Below are 17,129 nucleotides of genomic sequence, written 5' to 3' on the forward strand. Positions count from 1 at the left end.
CTCAATAAAATTATGGGGAAAAAATTCAGTTAGATACATACTACTGTAATGTACAATTGTAACAAATAAATTGTACCTATTGTGAGCAATTGAAAAAAAGAATACAGATACTAGGAAGCTAAAAAAAAATGTTTTATTTTAAAACAGGGTTGCGGGGGGCTGGGGAGGTAGCTCAGTGAAAAAGCACAAGGTCCTGAGTCCAATCCCTGGTACCACCAAAAAAAAAGAAAAAAAGAAAAAAGGAAAGCTAAAACACCAGGGTTGCACTAAAGTCCCTACTCTGCATATGCTGGGCTTCAGCTTGTGATCCTCATGCCTCAGCCTCACAGAGTACCAAGATTACACACACATTCCCGTACTCAGCTAACCTGGGCGACTTTAAGGGAAGTTATATACTGGTCTGTTGGCCACACCAGGGTCAGGGCAAAAACTGGAAGTGGTATTCCCACAGAGACATCCACCTGGTAGCCAGCCAGGAAAATTAACTTTCAGCACTGCTGTTGAGGTTGGGATTTATCTATAGGGCCTGCAGTGCATTTTCTTTTCCTTCCTTCCTTCCTTCCTTCCTTCCTTCCTTCCTTCCTTCCTTTTGATACATTTGATACAAAAATAAATAGGTTTATTTTTAGATAAATTTTTGAATTTTCTAATGGAGATCATGAACACAGTTTAGTAGACTTTAGAGCTGGAGTTCCTGAGTTTAAATTCTGGTTTTTGGGCCAGGAATATACATCATTTGCTCAGTGTCTTCCTGGAAAGCATGAGGTGAGTTTGACTTTTGGTACCAAAAATAAAATAAAATAAAGAAAAAAAGAACAACAGCAATAAAAATTCAAATTTCTGTTTGATCACTGAGTTTTATGGACTTGAGTAAGTTATTTATAATTCTTAGATTTTTGTCGGCAAAATAGATATAATCATTTCTTTATTGGACTTCTGTGAGCAGTAACTGAGTTATTATATAAAATATATAAGATATTACCAGACTCATAGTAAACATATAGACTTTTCCATTATGAAAAGACAAGCAGATTACAAAATTGATAGCATATTGAAACATAGGACCAAGATTCAGAACATACTAAGAACTCTCATAAGTTGGTAAGAATTGCTTAAAGAATTTGCATACAAAATTCACAGAAAAAAAAGTATATGACCATACATACATACATACATACATACATTGAAAATAAGAGAAATACAATTTAAAACTCTGCAGTGCATTTTCAAGGTGCAGTGTCCATGTGTTGGATGGATTAGGTACCTAGGCAAAGGCAGGAATGCTGAGGAAGCCTGGAAAGTCCTGGCTTTGCTAATCACGGACATGATGATAGTGATACAGAGCTACAGCTTATGCAGTGCTTTTAAAATAGTTTTCAAAAATGAACTTTAGAAGATGTCAGCATCCTTGTGTATATGTAGACTTAGAGAGTAATTCATTAGAGGATGAAAATTTAGCTGCATGGATATATTTTGAAATTTTGAGAAAATAAATGTATAAGCACTGCTGAACATGGTGTCACACATAACTGTAGCTGCTCGAGAGACTGAGGTAGAAGGACCACAAGTTTGAGGCCAGTCTAGGCACTCTTTGAGGCCCTGTCTCAAAATTAAAATAACAAAGAGCAAAAACAAACAGACACTCAGAGGCTGAGACAGGAGGATTGCCATGAATTTTAGGTCAGTCTAGTCTACATAGTGAGTTCAAGGCCAGCCTGGACTACATAGCAAGATCAGTCTCAAAAAAGCTAAGGGAGGAAGGAAAGGAGGGGGTGAGGTTGAAGCGCAGTAGTAGAATATGTGCCCAGCATGTGTTAGGCTCTGAGTTCAATTCCCATTACTGAAAAAAGAAAAGGAAAAAAAAAAAAAAAAAAAAAGGAAGAAAGATAAAGAGCTCATAATAAATATCCTTGTCATTATACCACCACTTGTGAAGACACCGTTTATTTGACCCACACCTTTCTTGCTGTCCTTTATGGCAGCTCCTTTGAGAGCGGTGCCAGGGGTCATTCTGCAGCCTTCTGTGTTTGCTGTTCTCCTGTACCCCCTTTGGTCCGAGTATGTGCTGCAGCTCAGGGCCAGAGCCCACCTTGCTGGGCTCCTGGGAGGCCGAGGTGCCCATGTCTCCTCCGCTTTGTCCCCACCAAGGCTCAGCCCCAGGGCACTCTGGCTTTTACCTTGTTGGCATCTGCCTCCAACCCAGCCTGCCTCTCTGCCTTCCCGGAGAGTGATAATCCTGCACCCTATCCTGAGTGTATACTAGCTTTCCCTGGATCAAGTTTTAAAACCTGCTTTGGGAACCACAGACAAGACATCCTTTGACTAAGCGTGGTCATATTTCCTTTTCAAGCACTAAGCGGAATTTAGACATGCCATAAAGAATAAAGTTGTCTTTTTAAATCATCTTCTGGTGACTTGAGCAGCCTCTAATTTAATCTTGTAAACTTGTATTGGGTATCTTTTATTCATTCAGTCCTTTATTGTATGCCTATTTGCCAGGTAGTATTGTCAGTTTCAGAGAACAAAGTTCAGTGGCACTTGATCTCTACTATCTGTTTTTCGTGTGGTATGGGAAAAAGTCAGAATAGCACTTACCCATTTTGCACCTCACCATTTTGTAGAGCTCTGTGCAGGGCACTGTGGGAATGGGAATTGGTCCTCCTCCCAAGGGAACGGGGGTGCTCTGGAGAAGAGGGGATGGCCTGAATAGGGGCTGGTTTCCCAGGCTGGGATGGGCTCTGCCTGGGGAGGCGGTACACCCTGGAACAGGGTAGAGCTGCTCTGGGTGGGGCAGGACGAGGGCCAACTAATCCACAGACATTCATTGCAGTTTTCATTCTGTGAGGTGATAAATATTTAGAGACCTCAGTTGGCTGTGAAGAAATCCATAACTTAAAGAGAGATGTTAATAATTAAATAGCAAAAAATTATCTTTAAACAAGTTGGTAACTTGGCAGTTTAGAGCTAATGGTTAATATAGTCTCCCCACTCTCAGATGTTTAAATTCTCTGAAGACTTTCTGTAGTGTAAGAATTGGACTCATGAATTGAAAGTTTTACAAAGTTCATGTTGTAATACTTTTTTTGAGGAATAGTGAAGCTAACACACCTAGAAGTTAGCGTATCTGAACAAAACATCTGGCCTTGCCCCTTGCCAGGTAAGCAACTTTTTATGTTTGTGATAAATTTTTATGTTTATTTGCTCATCTCTATTGTGACTAGGGATACAGACCTAAATAAAATTGAGTTTCCACCATTGAAAGACTTGTAGGTTGTAGAAGTAAACCATCTATATGTATTAAGAATAACAATAACAGTGAGTACTGGGCTCAGTGGTTTCCATTGGGTAAATGCCTTGTTCGCATAAACTGCACCGTGTAGCAGCCCTGGTGGTCCAGCAGTCCAACATATGAAGAAGGCATCCTGACGTAAGGTTGCTTGGTTATTGAGTGGCTGGACGAGGCATGGAACCCAGGGAATTAGCTGGCCTAACTCATGGCCTCTGCAGCTGTGAGTATGCTGGACGATCCATTCCTTTGGTCCGTGTTCTGTGACTGACCATAACCAGCGCACACTGCTGGAGTAAAAGTGAACAAACTGCCTTGAGATCTGCAAAACTCTTTCGCAGAAGGGGACCCCAGAGCAGATGGTTTTTCCCTGCTAGGGAAGCAGAGGAGGGAATCACTGGGGGCAGTGCGAATGGCACACGCAGCAGAGAGGCCTGAGAAGACCTCGCTGTCCTGGGCACTCCTGACAGGACTGGGCCTGGAAGCTGGGGACGCAGTTTAGGACCTTAGGAGAAGCTGCTTTGTCTGTGCGTAGGCAACAGGAGACTGCAGGGTTAGGATCCTAAGTGCCTCCTGGCTGCTGTTTTCAGAAGGTGACTGATGGGTTTTGAGGAGGGGACATTGATAACAGGACACTAGTTGTGGGTAGTGAGAGCTAGATCAATCAGAGCACCCATTTTAGGATTTGTTACCTTGGTTGTTCTTCTGTTATTTATTGTAATTATCTTTTTGCAGTGATGAGGATCACAGCTAGGGCTCCATGCCCCCCAGCAAGGGCTTTACCACAGAGCTCTGTATCAAATCTTCCTGTTTTTAATCTCATTGATTTCTGTCCTAATTTTTATTATTTCTTTCCCTCTGCTTCTTTTGATGCTTTTCTAGTTTTCTATGGTAGAAATGTAGTTTTTTTCATTTTGTAATACGTGCATTTTTGTGCACACATTTTTCTCTAAGAATACCTTTTATACATTTCAATAAGATATATTTATATTTTCATTTATTTAGTTCACAGTATTTAAAATTTCTCTTGACAGTTCTTTGACCATGTGTTATTCAGAAATATGTTGTCTAATTTCCAAATATTTCATACTTTTCTGGCCGGCTTTTCGTTCCTGATTCTGTCTTACCTCTGCTGTAGACTGAGTGTAGGCTCTGTGTAGGTTGCTGTTCTGACTCTGCGAAGGTGCATGGCTGCCCGCTCTGTCTTGGCAGATGCTCCTGTGAGCTTGAGAAGGAGGGGCGTGCAGCTGTTGCCGGCCGCGGTGTCCTACCACTGTCCGCTCCAGGTCAGCTGACTGGTGGTGATGTTGGGTGAGCTGCGTCTGTGTTGGTTTCCTCTCATGGTCCCTCTGTCCTTACAGGACATTTCCAGCTGTGGTTGCTGAGTGGTCTCTTGCATTAGCTCTGTCACTTTTGCCCCATACATTTGGATGATGCTGTTGCTGGGTGCACATGAGGGACTGCTCCATGTACAGGGAGAATGGGGCTCTGTCATGCTGAGTCTGTCCTCTTGCCTGATGCTCTCCTGTTCTGGCCCGCACTGTGCAGTCCCTGTTCTTTGATGAGGCTCAGCATAGTCTGTCTTCTCCATTGGTCACTTTGGATCTCTCTCTGTATTTGATGTTGCTTTCTTATAGACTGCGGGATTTGCCTCTTAATCCCCCCTAACATCCTTTGCCTTTTAATTCCTGCAATTGGACCACTCTGAAAGGAAGCTGTTGGAGTTGGATGAGTATATATCATGGTTTAACTGTTTTCTGTCTGCTGCATTTATTTTTGTTACTTGGCTTTATCATGTTTTAAGTATTTTATATTATTTACTTTTATTTTTTCTCTTAACTCATTAATTACGGGGATTGAACTCAGGCCCTTGCACTTGCCAGGCAAGCACTTAGTCTACTGAGCCATTTTCCTGGCCCCTTACAAGTGTTAATGGTAGTGAAGTTTTGTTAAAGGTAAGAAAAGGAATAGGCTCTTCAGAGTGAGTTTGGGCCAAGTAAGAGTTGGAAAAGGGGCACACCCTGCAGTGTGAGGGGCCACCGCACTTGCACTCTTTTTCAGAGGTGCCCAGTGTTGCATCTGGCCTCCTCCCTAAATCTGACCTCTCATTCCCCTTCCTTGAGGGGCCCAGGTACCCAGCATTCTCAGTTCTCCCTCTGATTTATTCTTCCCCTCTCATTGTCAATAGCTGCAGTGCCCAGGGACCCTGTACTTCATTTTGTGCCTGTCCCTTCCTGATATGTCACGCTCAGTGTGTCATAGCTCATTTTACTTAGGCAATCAGTTATCTTTTCGATCAAATAATAAGAAAAGTTTTTATTACACTCATTCATTGTACAACATTCTTTGCAACATTCATAGAGACACAGTTTGGAAGCCTATTGGAATTTTTCTTCTCTCTGAAGTTTTTTTTTTTTTTTTTTTTTTTTTAAAGAGAGAGTCTTAAGATGGCCTGGACGTCATTCTGTGGCCTAGGCTGGTTTCAGACTTACTGTGATCCTCCTGCACCAGCCTCCCAAGTGCTGTGGTTATAGGAGTGCACACCACACCTAGTAAAAGTTCTAACATTTTTTTGTAGAAAAGTCTCTCAATAAACACAATAAATTCTCTGGTTTTGGTTTTTTAAAGAATCATTATTTTTTTCTTTTACTTCTGAGGGGCAGTTTTGTTGGATATGTAATTCCAGTGAATTTGATTGGTAGGGATTGTTAAAGTAGGTGGCAGGTTTTTCCAGCACTCCTTTTCTTGCTTCCATGTTTTGCCCAGGAAGTCCACTATAATTTTTTCTTTTTCTTTATGGTATGTTGGGGATTCAATTCAAGGCCTTCATACTGAGCTATTTCCCCATTTTAATTTTAAGACCAAGTCTTGTGAAATCACTAAGCTGCTGAAATGGGGTTCTTAACTTTTGACCATTCTACCTCAACCTCCCAGAGTTCTGAGGTTGCAGGTGTGCATGCACCACAGTGCCCAGCTCACTGTAAGTTTTATCTGGTTCCTTCCTGGTGAGTCTTGTCTGTCCTCTGGTAGCCTGGGTTTTTTTTTTTTGTTTGTTTGTTTGTTTTTTTTCGGAACAAGGGATTGAACTCAGGCCCTTGCGCTTGCCAGGGAAGCGCATATTCCACTGAACCATCTCCCCGGCCCCCTAGTGGCCTGGGTTTTGAACCCTGTATAAAATGGAAACTATGCACAGGTCAGTTGTGTTCCAGTTAAAATGAGGGTTTATTACAGAGGAGCACAGTGGGCCACATGTGGGCTCTTCCTGGGCAGAGAAACCCTAAACTCGGGACCTGGCTCACTTTTATGAGACCTCATAATTGCTAGTTATTCACGTTCTTTTCTTCAGGAAGGGCTAGTATTTGTGGAGTTTAGCAGCTGTTTAGGCGAGTTGGAAACCTTCAGTTCAGCAGATCCAAGGTCTCAGGGCTTGTCTGATTTATCTTCCCCTCTCATTGTCAATAGCTGCAGTGCCCAGAGTGTCTTCCCAGCCAGTCATAATGATACAGGCCTGTAAACCCAGTACTGAGGGGGCAGGACAATCATTGCGAGTTCGAGGCCAACATGGGCTACAAAGTGAGCTCAAGGCCAGGCAGAACTACAAAGTGAGACTGTCTCAAAAAGACAAACAAAAACAAAAACCAAAGTGCTTTCTCTTTCAGGCTGCTCCAGTGGAGCCTCCCATCCACCCATTGGTCTGCATTCCTCCCTGTCCCATCATCTTCCACCAAGCTCCCTGATTTCTTTTTCTGCAGCGTGACCACAGCATGCCTCCACACACATACTCTATTTATGTGATTGTCCTGCCTATAATTCTGTAGGCCTCTTATAGTAGTGGTTGGTGTCTGTCTTTAATTTTGTGAGATTCTCAGCCATGATCACATCAGACATGCTGCTGTCTCTCTTCCTATGCTGGCAATTTCTGTTGTTGCCTTGTCTTTAGACCTTTTTTTCTTTCAAACTCAACCATGGAAGTCCACACTTGGCCCTGTCACTGCCCTCCTCCCTGTCGGTTCCTGTGCTTGGCTTCTAGGGGGAGGGAGAGGGGGAGCAGAAGTATCTCAGGGCCGGGTCCCAGAGTGCACTCTGCACTATGCCATTGAACTTCATTCCCTGCTGGACCAGGAGAGAAGTCCTTCCTTTCCTCCTCCAGAGCCTGGTGGGCCGACACTTTGTCAGAGGGAGAGTGTTACATGGATTCTTTTCTCAATCCTTTGCCCCAGACAAGGAGGAGTTTTAGTTCTCCCTGTGAGACTGAGGTAAAGATGAAATTTGGGAGGTTGAGGCCGGGTCCTGAGATTGTGGCCCGAGTTCTCTGTCTCCAGCATTGCCTTCCATGCCACTGGGGAGGCTGCAGTGCCCAGATCCTAGAAAGCAGGTTTTAGGGCTCAGCTCCCCACATGCCTCAGCACTCTCAGGAGTGCGAGGAGCCTGGATTCCTGGCTTACTCAGTGTTTCCTAAGTAAACATGAGAGGGACATGTTTAAATTCTCTGTTTTGATTATGAAACCCTGATTCAGCTTTCTATTTAACTTTTTTCGTATTATAGCAAATGCTAGCATTGAATAATTGAGAATTGCTCTTATGGTGTAGATGTGTCATTAGTTGCTATTGCCAACTTTTTGCCATTATAAACAATTATAACATATAGTTCAGGGAACTGCCTTGTAGGACAGCTTTATAATCTTCACATTTGTACAAGAGAACTTCTGGAAGGTACTATCAAATGAAAGAGTTGCCCTGATCAAATAAGATTGCCCTAAAAAGACTGGATTTAGATTCTCACAACCAGCTCTGTGTCTCTCTATCTTCCTATTAAGAAGTATATTGTTTATAAATCTTACTAGTTTTTAATCAAACTGATAGGCAAAAAATTGTTCTTTGTTTTTATTTGCATTTCTCTGGTTTTAAGTAATTTTTCAGTACCATGTCATGTGTGTTGTATACTATTTTCACTGAGAAAACTTGTTAATTATAAAATTCCAGCAGGGCATGGTGGCACACACCTATAATCTCAGCATTTGGGAGGTTCACGCAGTAGTATCTGAGACTTCAAGGCCAGCCTGGTCTACATCGTGAGCTCAAGACCAACCGGAAGTATGTAACAAGACCCTGTCTCAACAAACTGAAAAAAAAAAAAAAAAAGAATTATAAATAAATTTATGGATATTCTAGTTAGTAGTACTTGATTAGGAAGGCTGGAATTTTTTTAAAACAATTTTTGCTTGTCTTTAACTTTGTAGTATTTTTAGCCATACTGTCATTTTTTTCCTTTTAAGAAGAATTTTTACCTGAACTACTTCTTTTTATATTTGCTGCTCATATTTTTTATTGTTTGGGTCTGTAATTCATTTGGCATTACTGGTTTCTACTTACAGAAAGTAGAAAAATCACAACTCTATATTTTAAAGTCTGCAGAGTTATAGAATTTTCTCCTCAGTACCAAACAATTAAGAAAGTATGTGGTTGTTTTCATGCAGGCTTGAGTGAAAAAGGAGTGAAGTTACTAGCTAGGGATTAAAGACAGGCTGATTTCTGCTGAAGAAGAGTCGAACTGGGAGAAGTCAAGAAATAAACAACTTCAGTGAAGACCACAGGGTTAGTGAGTGAGAAGAGTAGATGCGTGAAAAGACGATCCCAGCAAAAAAAAATATGAGCAGCAAATATAAAAAGAAGTAGTTCAGGTAAAAATTCTTCTTAAAAGGAAAAAAATGACAGTATAGCTAAAAATACTACAAAGTTAAAGACAAGCAAAAATTGTTTTAAAAAAATTCCAGCCTTCCTAATCAAGTACTACTAACTAGAATGTCCATAAATTTATTTACAATTCTTTTTTTTTTTTTTCAGTTTGTTGAGACAGGGTCTTGTTACATACTTCCGGTTGGTCTTGAACTCACGATGTAGACCAGGCTGGCCTTGAAGTCTCAGATACTACTGCGTGAACCTCCCAAATGCTGAGATTATAAGTGTGTGCCACCATGCCCTGCTGGAATTTTATAATTAACAAGTTTTCTCAGATTTCAGAATTTAAGCTATTAGAGATAAATGTGGTAAACCCAGTATGGTAGAGCATACTTCTAATCTTATCACGCAAGAGGCTGAGGCAGGGGCAGCTCTGCTAGTTTGAAGCCCAAAGAAAGGAGAGAGAGAGGCAGAGACAGAGGGATAGAAAGGAAGAAAAGAAGGGATGGAGGTGTGGATTGGTGACAAAAACTAAGACATGCCTATAAGTTGTAGGTCCACCACAGTGTTTCTCACACCTAGGCTTACTTGCCTTGTCTCAAACTGGGAACCCCTTGAAGAGTTTCATAGCCCACTGACCAGAGCTAGAGGTCGAAAGAACATGGAACAGAGCTCTTGTTCCCATTAGAATGTAGTTGCAACTGTGAGGCACGGTTGCTGCAAAAATTCTTCCTCGGGTCTTTGACCTAGAGCTGTGAAAATGCTGTGTGTGAATGCGTTCACAGACTGCTGAGGATTTCAGGTCAGCCTGTACGAATCCTCCGTTTTGATAATGTCACTGCATCACACCATATTCATCACACCTGCTAGCCTGTCCTTGGGGTGAGTTGCCTTGGGGCTCTTGTCAGAGGCCCCAGTTGCTGCACACAAGCTGGCAGGCAGCCCAGCTGGGGCCTGGGCTGGTGGTGGTGGCAGATGTGAGCAGGACCTGTGCCCAGGGGAAAGCCTTTCTGGCCACTGTTTGCAGGCTGGGCTGAGTTACCCTTGGCTGTGGAGCATGATTTCATACAGGAAGAGAGTGGCCTGTCCGAATACACAGAGCTCACAGACTGGGAAATGTTGCAACTAGTCTTAACTGTGGTCTGTCATATAAAGGAGAGGGCTGCTCTTGTTACTGTTTGATAGATGGGCTAGACTGTGATAAAGAGCACAAAGCCTAATGCTTCAGACAGCAGTAAACTTCACTGATTAGTCCGTTGGACCTGGGCATTGAACCCAGGGCCTCACTCATGCTGAGCAACTGCTGTACCAGAGTTGCACCACGGCTCTCCAGAAATGAGGGTTTTGAAAATCAAATCCAAAATTCTACCCATAGTTCTTCCTTATTATACATGTTGGGTTATATACCCCATTTATTGGGGTTCTATCAAAGTTTTGAACTTATTCTTGTAAGACAAACACCAGTATTTTTCCTACAAAAATGGAAGAAAGGCTAAACCTAAGGAACTCCTTGCTGAAACTGAGATGCTCCTTCAGCGATGAGCTCCCCACTTCTGTCCTGGAATAATGGAGTTACTTAGAAAAAACTACAGCAAGTTCCTGGCTGAGCCATTGAAAGGCAGTTGATCACATGAGAAATACAGTAAATTTTAAAATATGGATGTTGGCTTGGTCTGTATCCTTCTGTAATTTAAATAACAAAAAACTGCTTACAGGATTTGGGGTGAGGAGCTGTCAAGTGCTTCTTAGCACTTTGATATGAGAAATCAGGTTAAGACGTGTGATCTGCTTCCCGCAGTCATCATCACGCAGCTGCCTGGATGCCCTGCCACCAGTGCAAACGCTGTTTTTCTTGTGGTAGGAAAAAATAAGCTAGGATTTATATTAGCCAGATTTTATGTGCAGTAATCTTTATACATATTTTTAAAACTATTAGCTCCTCTCAAAAATATAATTCTATAGTTTGTCCTCCCATTATGGCTAGCATATCACTTTTACCATATTGTCTCATAAGGTTCTATGGAATATCCATATGAGAAATTAATTTTCTCTTACTTTTTTATCTTTTTTTTTTTAATCCTGTGCCTTATAGTTGGCTAGCTTTTTTCTCCACCTTTGTCTAAGTGCCCTAACTGCTGAGTCTACCTGCGAAGGCAGCAACTGCTGTTAAGTTTCCTTACTGATCTTGCTAGCGCTCAGTGAGGCCTTTATCCTGTCTTTCCCATCTACAGGGCCCCTGCCCCCAAAACTGCAGTTTTTAACTTCAGTTTTTTGAGACATCTCCATACTGATTTCCATAGCAGTTGAAGAGTACTATTCTCTCCACAGTCCCTCCAGCATTTATCATCTGATTTCTTGATGATAACCTTTCTTTCTGGGTTAAGATAGAATCTCCATGTTGTCTTAATTTACATTTCTGTAATGGTCAGCAGTGTCGAGCATTTCTTCATGAATTTATTGGCCATCTGCACCTCTTCCGTGAAGTGTCTGTTCATTTCACTTGCCTGTTTTTCTGATTGGGTCCTTTATTTTTGGGGGAGCCTAATTTTTTATTAGATTCCCACTCTATATATCCTAGATGTGATTTCTCTAAGGAATACCTGGCAAATATTTCCATTCTGTAGGTTCTGTAGGTTGTCTCTTTACTCTTGGTTGTTTCCTCTTGCTGTGTAGAAGCTTTTAATTTGTGTGATCCCATTTTTGAGTATTGGTACTATTTCCTGGGCAACCAGGGTTCTGTTCAGAGTCCTTGACTATGTCTTTGATTTCAAGAATTTTACCTGTTTTATCTCCCAGCAGGTTAATGTATTTCTGTTTTAACATTTCATTGGTAGTTTTTGAGGCTTTTTTTTTTTTTAACTCATTTTGATTTTAGTTTAGTAGACGATAAGAGAATTGACTCTATGTTCAGTCTTCTGCATGTGGCTAGCCAGCTTTCCCAGAGCAGTTTATTAAAGAGGCTAGCTTTCCTCTATTCTTCATAGTTTTCATCTCTAAAATATAATAGTCTAAGGGCTTATAGTAATTCCTTTCTCTTTCTTGCTTAAATAGCTTATAGTGTGAATAAAAAGGAATTAAATGTTTTATGAACAAGGTAAAGTAAGAAAAGAAAGAGCATTTATCAAGTGTCATTAATGGGCTTAGCACATTGCAGAAGTGGAGCTTTGTATACTTTCCAGGGGACTGTGTGGAAAGAGAATACAGAGGAAAGAAATTCGGGCAGGGAGGTGCGAGCCTTTCACTAGAAAGTACTTATTGTACAGGCATGTTTAGACAAATTTGACAGGTAGTGCCAATTCTTTCTCATTTTTCTCTTACTTTGCACTGTGAAGGGTGTTTTAAATATAAGCATTTAAGTGTATCCAAAAGAATGATTCAGAAATCTGATAAATTTGTTTCTTGGTAAATTTCCATCATTGAAGTTATTTGAGTAATTGAGTAAGAGTAACTCCACTGAGCTCCTGTTAAAGGATGGAGTATTCATTGTGACATTTGTTGAAGAATTATAGGCCAGTTGTTATGGGTCTAGGTGTCCCCCCAAAGCCTCATGTGGTCCGTGGGGCTTTTTCAGAGGTGGCTGGTTCTGAAGCGTGTGATGCAGGGATGAAGGGTGTGGGGTTGCTGGATCATCCACTGCTTGGTTTGGCACCGCCCTAATCCTGATAGCCTGCATACAGTATAAGGGGCAGAAGGAGGCTTGCCTTGCCCCTTGTGACTGTGCCACGTCCTGTCTGCCTGGATGTTTCTCCTCTGCAGTGCCACCCACGCTGCCCCGCCTGGCTAAAACCTCTACACACTGTAAGTTAAATAGATCTTTCCCGCTTTTACTTTGGGCCTAGGATATTTTGACTTAGCTATGAGAAAAGTAATTAAAGCACTGACTCTATTTAGACCATTACTATATATGTCAGACATTGCGATGTGGTTTTGCAGCAGAGGAGAGAGAGTGAATTCAGTGCCTAATGCAGTAAGGCAAAGGGGCTCCTAGCCCAAGAGCAGGCTGGATCTGTAGCTGGAAGCTTACCGAGAGCAAATGCCTGGACAGAGGGGAGACTGGCAGAACCAGGTGCCAGAACTCCTGCTGAAGGCAGGCACAGTGGCCATGTGTCTCCTACCGGCTGCTGAGAGGTGTGTAGCTCAGTCAGATACCTGGGGTATCTGAGACAGGGACTCTGGCTAAACAGAATTTGTAGGATTCTTGTTAAAATTGGACACTGCAGAGACAAATAGATAATGTGAAAAGTCAGGACCCTGCTGGGTACTTTGGTAAAGGAGAGTAGCTCTGTCACTTGTAGCTGATTGCTGTACATCTAATAAACATTAAGTAGCCTTAGTGTAATAGCTTGATTACAACTCTTTATTATTTGTCACTGTGAGATCACTTTTTAACCAAGTGAGAAATGATTGATTTTTAATAAAAATGAAGTATTTCTTTTTCACATTTGTATTCTTTGATGCTAAATAATTAAATGTGCTAACTATAGTCACAGATTATACAAGTTTTATAATTTAAAGTGGACACATCAGATGAATCAGGGTACTGGAGCTGCAAGACCTGGATTCTCATCCAATCCTTTGTGCGCTGTGGGACTTGAACCAGCTCTTGTCTTAGGAGCCTTCATTAAGGGAGGAGATGATCCCACTTACAACAGTAACCAAAAGGACTCATTAGTAGTAAACTTAATCAAAGAAGTAAAAGGCTTCTGCACTGAAGTGATAAAACACTAGGAAATTAAGACACAGATAAATGCAAAAATCCCTTTGCGGTGGTTCGGTAGAATTCATGTTAAAGTGTCTATACTGCCTATGGTTATCTACAGATTCAGTACAATCCGTATCAGAATCCCTATGGCACTTTTTACCAAAACAGAAAATGCATACTGGGAACTCTAGGTGCGGGCCTGGAATCCCAGCTCTGTGAGAGGATGGGGTGGGAGATCCCTTGAGACGAGGCATTCAAGGCCAGCAAAGGTAATATAGCAAAATCCTGCCTCAAAAAGAAAGAGAAAAAAGAAAGAAAAACAATTCATATGTAACTACAAATACCCTAGCAGTCTTTAACAATAAGAACACAGCTAAAAGCCTATGCTTTTTGATTTCAAAATGCATCCCAAAGCCTCAGTAATTTTAACAGTATAAACCAACACACGCATCAGTGAAACAGAATAGAGAGTGTGGAAGTAATTCCTTACATTTATTGTCAACCGATCTTAACAACAGTGCCCAAAGCAAACAATAGAGAAAAGTAGTCTTTATGATAAATGACGTTCATGTAAAGGGCTGAAATAGGACCCTGATACAATGCAAATGTCAACTCAAAATAATTCACAAATTCAAATGTATCATGAGAAGGCAAAAAGCTACTAGAAGAAAGCAATGAAAAAACTTCTTGATATTGATTAGGCAGTGATTTTTTTGACAGAACAAGTTGTTTTGCAGCAAAAGCAAACATAGTCAAATGATATTGCATTGAAATGGCAAGCTTCTCCACAGCAAAAGAAAACAATCCCCAGAGTTAGGTGGTAATCTATACAGTGGGAGAAAAATATTTGCGAAGCATGTATCTGTGAAGGAGTTAAGATTCAAAATACACAAGGGGCTCCTTCAACTAACAGCAAAACCCCAAACAACCTAATTTAAAAATGAAATAGGGTCTAAATAGACATTTCTCAGTAGAAGACTCAGAAATGACCAGCAGTTCTATACAACGGATGCTCAGCAACAGTCATCAGGGAAGCCAGAGAGTTATCATTTTATCCCTGGAATGTTCCTATCTGAGAGGTGAAGGATGATATGTTTCCCATGATATGGAAAAAAAAGGCAAGAGACATACATTGCTGGGATTGTAAGCTGTTGCCTACTATGAAGAATAGTTTAGAAGTCTATTAAAACTTAAAAGCAGAACTTATGCTCCAGCAGTCCTACTTTTAGCCATACATGCATAGGAAATGGGCCCAGTATCTCCAGGAAGCCTGCCCTCTGGAGCTCACTGCAGGGCTATTCACAACAACCAGGATATGGCAACAAGGGAAATATCCCTTGATGAAGAAGGAGGTTTGAAAGAAACTGGGATGTATAGAGACACCCATGGAGTGCTCCTTCACAAGGGAAGAAGATCCTGTCATTTGAGACAGCATAGACAAACTGAGAACATACCGAGATGAAACAAGCCAGTCACGTACATGCAGACACTGCATCAAGTCATTTCTGTGAGGAATCAAACATTGGCACCTAGAAGCAGAAAGAGTAGGGTGGGGCTGCCATGGGTGGCTCAAGGCTGGACGGGGAAATGGTGGCATAAAGGAGTGCCCCGTTACCAGCGAGGGAGAACACTATGACTGTAGTTAGAAGTACTTCAAAGAAAAAAAATCTTTATTTGATAACATACTAAGAGTTCTTGCTACATTTTATTTTTTTGTGTGCTGTGAAGGAAATTCATGACCTCGTGCCTTCTAGGCAGCCACTGTGCCGCTGAGCTGTATCCCTGGCCCTCTTGCTACCTTCTGAAGGTTGACTGTAGGTGTGTGAGGTGGGGGATGTGCTCATCGGCTGATGGAGCTCACTGTTTCACAAAGTGTGCATATGTCAGTGTGTAAGGGGAGGTTGGCTATCAAATGCTGTGATAGCTGGTGATGCCATAGATTGTGCACTTAACTTGTTCTGTGATTTTGAAAAGGATGGCCACACTTGTATTTGTCACCAAATGCAAAGTTTGCAGACAAATAAAATTTTGCTGAATGCTTCTGATTTCATGTCAAATGGCTTACAAACAAAAGGTTTTGTGAGCCAAGGTACCATTACATAGAAGTGTATTCTAGTGTTCTACGTCATAATAGTCTATTATGTATTTAATAAAGGACCAGAGGAGGGGTTTCTTGGTTCCTAAGATGAAACATGATAGCTGTTTAGAGATGGAAATGCTGAGTACCCTGGTTTATTTGGGACACACATCAAGTGGTCAAACACTACCTCATAAGTGTTATATGAAATTAGAGTATTTCTCTAAAAACTGAAAAACATCAAGTTGTTCACCTTAAAGAATACAACTTTTTTTTTTTCTTCCTGAATTGTACCTCAATAAAACCTAGGGGAAATTGAGGCCCATCCATTCTTTGGTGGGCCTACAAAATGGTCTCATGATGGTTAAAGCTCACAGTAACCTGTGATTCCTGGGCTTTTAAATGTTTTTAATGGTTCAGACCCATGTAAAAGTTAGGATCTCTTAGGAAACGCTAAATGATGAAGCAGCCAGCTTCGCACTGAACTTTTGTGTTGCTTTGTGGGTATGGGTGCTCAGCCCTCTCCTGTGTGTCTAGGCCTCCTGTTGAGGGCTGCACACCCAGCCATCCTACAGAGTGCACAGCCAGCAGTGCCATCCTTGTGCCTCATGCTGCGATGAGCCCCCGAGCCCCTTTTGGGGGGGAGAGGGACACCTCTGGTCATGAGGGCACTCTGGGAACCAAATGGTGGTGGCTGCACATGCTCACGGCAAGTGTGGTTCAGATGCATGTCCTTACCCTTTTATAAATCCACAAGTAGATGTTTAGTAAATAGCATGCTGGCATTGCAGGCCTCTACATTTCTTAAGACATGACATGCTAGCTTGTATGGTAAAAGATTAATCTCAAAGTTACTTAGCTTTCTTAAGACTAAAAAAAGCAAACTGCTTGCTGCCCAAATTCTGCATGTCCATAATATGCTCCTAGCCTTCCTGGTTTCTTTAGTAAAATATCCAGGTTTTGTGCCTGAAATTAGTTAATTGCTGTCATAGTTTGTTAGTAGTGAATGAAAGGGACTAATGATGCTCTCTGAAAGCTTAATGTTATGGAAGCTGTATATACTTTAGATTATTTTTTAACTATGGCTGCAGTAAGATGCATTTTATGTTAAGATTAATTACATACACACTTAGACACTGTTACTGAATTAAACTTCACGACACAATATTATTTTTTCCTTATCCTGTGTATTACAGTACCTTCTATGTTACTATTTTTTTATTTCTTTTTTTTTTTTTGGTACTGGGAATCAAACCCAGGACTTCATGCCTATCCATTAAATTAATGAATATGGCTTGCCAAGGATGTCAGATCACAGACTGTCAAATGAGCAAGTGGTGTTTAGGTACACAACCACTCTCACTGTGCCTGTGTGATGTCATATA

General features: G+C 41.4%; 1 protein-coding gene across 1 annotated transcript in view; it reads left to right on the forward strand.

Annotated features, from left to right (window-relative positions):
• Wdfy3 (WD repeat and FYVE domain containing 3) overlaps positions 1 to 17,129 on the forward strand; it is a 311,759-nt gene that overhangs the window by 91,700 nt on the left and 202,930 nt on the right. The window lies entirely within an intron of this gene.

This window comes from Octodon degus, unplaced genomic scaffold, assembly GCF_000260255.1.
Source record: "Octodon degus isolate 3935 unplaced genomic scaffold, OctDeg1.0 scaffold00028, whole genome shotgun sequence".
In the NCBI taxonomy this organism is placed as follows: domain Eukaryota; kingdom Metazoa; phylum Chordata; class Mammalia; order Rodentia; family Octodontidae; genus Octodon; species Octodon degus.